Source organism: Oncorhynchus gorbuscha, linkage group LG25, assembly GCF_021184085.1.
Source record: "Oncorhynchus gorbuscha isolate QuinsamMale2020 ecotype Even-year linkage group LG25, OgorEven_v1.0, whole genome shotgun sequence".
NCBI lineage: Eukaryota > Metazoa > Chordata > Actinopteri > Salmoniformes > Salmonidae > Oncorhynchus > Oncorhynchus gorbuscha.
The window spans coordinates 47,196,363-47,201,132 of record NC_060197.1 but is presented as its reverse complement, the minus strand read 5'-3'; positions in this window follow the sequence as shown (position 1 = coordinate 47,201,132).

Here is a 4,770-nt window from a genome sequence, read left to right as displayed (position 1 = left end):
TGATGAGACAAGACTGCTACCCTGACTACCCTGTCATAACCTACTGGGAGAAAAGAAAAAACCCAGTTATTGGGTTCATTCTGTGTTAGAGGAATTTAGTTCCTATATGTTCATTAACCAATTCAATTAAAACACTCTGTCCGTTTTATAAGAATTTGTAAGGTTATCATTTACATGAAATAGACAAAAGAGACCAGTCTACAACATTAACCAATAGCGTTTATTCTCAAGAGCTCTGCCCATAATACCATGTACATTGGTTTATATACCTCACATTCCGTGTAAATGTCCCTCCTCCTCGCAGATACAATGGCAATATAGTTCACAAGCCTTCACATTGTCTGCCACCTGTTAAACAATCTACTACAAGCCCCAGGTCTCTCCTCTCCCTGGGTGGGGACAGGATGTCCTGTAAGGAACACAGTATTCCAGCCGGTCTGCCGATAGCTCCATTAGTTTCAAACAAGGAACAGAAAGTCCTTGTTCTAATTCTTGACTAAAACTACACACATTATATTCAATCCTATGATTATAATAGGATTCATACATTCACACAGTGACAGGGTAGTATTCTGTTTAGTTATAGTTCTACGTTAAATCATTTAGTCATTATTCATATAAATCTTGTTGAACATTTCAAGCACAGCTATTTGCTAGCTAATCAATTTCAAAGGGGCATTGTTGGGAACTCGTGATTCGTTGAATGACTTGACACTCCCAGCCCCCGTGGCTAGACCCTTCTTGGGTAACTAGAGCCCCCTACACCCCCTCCCCTAGCCCCCTACACACACCCTCCTTGCCCCCTACACCCCTATCCACCCTCCACCACCCCCGCTAGCCCCCCACACCCCCTAGTTTCTACACACACACACACCCTTTAGTACACACTTCTATCCCTACACTTCTAGCTCCCCCAACACACACCCCCTATTTTACACACCCTCCCCTAGCCCCCTAGCTACACACACATGTTTCCCTAGCCTCCACCCCCTACCCCCCCTTGCCTTCTAGCTGCTGACAGTACTGTGTTTCCAAGCCTCCACCCCCCTACCCCCTTGCCTTCTAGCTGCTGACAGTACTGTGTTTCCAAGCCTCCACACACCCCCCTTGCCTTCTAGCTGCTGACAGTACTGCTGTTTCCAAGCCTCCACAACCCCCCTTTGCCTTCTAGCTGCTGACAGTACTGTGTTTCCAAGCCCCTGCCCCCTACCCCCCCCCCTTGCCTTCTAGCTGCTGACAGTACTGTGTTTCCAAGCCTCCACACCCCCCCCCCCTTGCCTTCTAGCTGCTGACAGTACTGTGTTTCCAAGCCTCCACACCCCCTACCCCCCCCTGCCTTCTAGCTGCTGACAATACTGTGTTTCCAAGCCTCCACCCCCCTGCCCCCCCTTGCCTTCTAGCTGCTGACAGTACTGTGTTTCCAAGCCTCCACCCCCTACCCCCCCCTTGCCTTCTAGCTGCTGACAGTACTGTGTTTCAAGCCTCCAGTCCTTTGTCCACATGGACTTCAAACCATTGCTCTCTTCTATGTAAATACAATGCACAGATCAATGAACGTATCACCCTGTCATAACCTACTGGGGAGAAAAAGAAAAAATAAGTTATTGGGTTCATTCTGTGTTAGAGGAATTTAGTTCCTATATGTTCATTAACCAATTCAATTAAAACACTCTGTCCGTTTATAAGAATTTGTAAGGTTCTCATTTACATGAAATAGACAAGAGACCAGTCTACAACATTAACCAATAGCGTTTATTGGTATCGTTTACACCCAACCTCTTGACCTGTCATAACCTACCTTCTCTCTCACCCTGTTCTCCCTCCCTCACCCAACCTCTTGACCCTGCATGACTACCATCTCCTCTCTCTCTCTCTCTTCATCCTTCCTTCCCCCTCTCTCTCTCTCTCTCTCTCTTCATCCCTTCCTTCGCTCTCTATCTTTTGCCCCTCTAGGGGCCCCATGGTACTACGGTGACAGGGCCCTGGTGCCAGGGGCCCCATGGTACTACGGTGCCAGGGGCCCCCATGGTACTACGGTGCCAGGAGCCCCATGGTACTACGGTGCCAGGGCCCCCATGGTACTACGGTGCCAGGGGCCCCCATGGTACTATGGTGCCAGGGGCCCCCATGGTACTATGGTGCCAGGGCCCGGTGCCAGGGCCCCTATGGTACTACGGTGCCAGGGCCCGGTGCCAGGGCCCCCATGGTATTACGGTGCCAAGGCCCGGTGCCAGGGCCCCTATGGTACTACGGTGCCAGGGCCCGGTGCCAGGGCCCCCATGGTACTACGGTGCCAAGGCCCGGTGCCAGGGCCCCCATGGTACTACGGTGCCAGGGCCCGGTGCCAGGGCCCCCATGGTACTACGGTGCCAGGGCCCGGTGCCAGGGCCCCCATGGTACTACGGTGCCAGGAGCCCCATGGTACTACGATGCCAGGGCCCCATGGTACTACGGTGCCAGGAGCCCCATGGTACTACGGTGCCAGGAGCCCCATGGTACTCCAGTGCCAGGGCCCCCATGGTACTACGGTGCCAGGGCCCCATGGTACTACAGTGCCAGGGCCCGGTGCCAGGGCCCCATGGTACTACGGTGCCAGGGCTCTGGGCCATTTGTGACTCATATAAAGACCATTTAATTTATCTTCCTAAAGTATTTTACAATGTGTTAATGTAATGTTAGTAATCATATGTACTGTATAGAGGGGATTTGTACACTATACAAACATTTTGTTAATTGTTTTCTAAATAAATACGGTACAGTAGATGTTGTTGTCCCAGTGGGGTATTGTTGCTATAGCAATAGTATTGTGGTAGTTGTTATACTGTTGGGCGAGGAGTTGACCATGTGACCTCACCAGGAAAAAACTATTGGCCCTAATTTATAATCGCTATTTATCTGAGTCGATTTCCATTTCAAGTCAATAAGTTAAATTAAATTCTCATTTGTCTTCAATGTTTCTTAAAAGCTATTGAATTTCAAATACAAAAATTGTATCAGTATATTTAGTATATTGGCTTTATTGTCAGTAATAAAGATTTAGTATGTGTGCAGTGACGTAGTAGCTCAATTCTACCAGCTGGTGTCGCCATTGAGCAGTCGTCTAATTAAAATCTGCATTCATGAACTCAGCAGAGAGAAACGATAAAGACATCAAAAATGACTGAAGTATTCCATCTGCTTAATAGACACCCAGAGGAGTAGTACTCCCGGATACCTAACCTTTTCTGTGGCTGCATGATAGACAGGAGAGAGAGGGAGAGAGATGAGAGAGGGAGAGATGAAAGAGGGAGGGGAGAGATGAGAGGGAGGGGAGAGGTGGGAGAGAGAGAGAGGAGAGAGAGAGAGAGGGAGAGAGGGAGGGAGGGAGGAGGGAGGGAGGGAGGGAGGGAGGGGAGGGAGGGAGGAGATAGGGAGGGAGGAGGAGAGAGGGGGAGGGGAGAGAGAGGGAGGGAGAGGAGAGAGAGAGAGAGAGAGAGAGAGAGAGAGAGAGAGAGAGAGAGAGAGAGGGAGGGGAGGGGAGGGGAGAGGAGAGGAGGGGAGAGGAGAGGGAGGGGAGAGGGAGAGGAGAGAGAGAGGGGGAGAGGAGAGGGAGGGGAGAGGAGAGAGAGAGAGGAGGGAGAGGAGAGAGAGAGGGAGAGAGAGAGGGAGAGGGAGGAGAGGAGGTGAAAATGGAGAGCTGATTGAAGGATAAGAGAGGATGATCTCTTCATTGTCCGGGAAAAACGGATTAGGGGAAAAAATCCTGACCCTTTTTCTCTCTCTCGCTCTTTGTTTGTGCTCTGGAGAGGGAGAGGGAGATACCAGAGGGAGGAGAGGGAGAGAGAGGGAGGAGAGAGGGAGGAGAGGAGGAGAGAGAGAGGAGGGAGAGAGATGGAATGAAACAAGGGTGAATGCTGAGTCAGCGCTCATCTCTTTCTTTCTATTTACCCCTCCCTCCCTCCCTCCCTCCCTCCCTCCCTCCCTCCCTCCTCCCTCCTCCCTCTCTCCCTCCCTCCCTCTCCCTCCCTCCCTCCCTCCCTCCACTTCTCTCCACTTCTCTCCACTGCTCTCCACTGCTCTCCACTTCTCTCCACTGCTCTCCACTTCTCTCCACTTCTCTCTACTTCTCTCCCTCTCTCTCCACTTCTCTCCACTGCTCTCTACTTCTCTCCCTCTCTCTCCACTTCTCTCCACTTCTCTCCACTTCTCTCTACTTCTCTCCCTCTCTCTCCACTTCGCTCTACTTCTCTCCCTCTCTCCACTTCTCTCCCTCTCTCCACTTCTCTCCCTCTCTCCACTTCTCTCCCTCTCTCCACTTCTCTCCCTCTCTCTCTCCCTCTCTCCACTTCTCTCCCTCCTTCTCTCCATCCCCCTCTCTCCACTTCTCTCCCTCTCTCCACTTCTCTCCCTCCTTCTCTCTACTTCTCTCCATCCCCCTCTCTCCACTTCTCTCCCTCTCTCCCTCCCTCTCTCCACTTCTATCCCTCCCTCTCTCCACTTCACTCCTCCTCCCTCCACTCTCCACTCTCTCTCCCCTCCCACTCTCTCACCTCTCTCTCTCTTCCCTCTCTCTCTCCACTTCTCTCCTCCTCCTCTCTCCACTTCTCTTCCCTCTCTCCACTTCTCTCCTCTCTCTCTCTCCACCTCTCTCCCTCCCTCTCTCTCCACTTCTCTCTCTCTCTCTCTCTCTCTCACTTCTCTCCCTCTCTCTCCACTTCTCTCTCCCTCCTCTCTCCACTCTCTCTCTCTCTCCACTTCTCTCCTCCCTCCCTGTTCTCCTCTTCTCTCTCT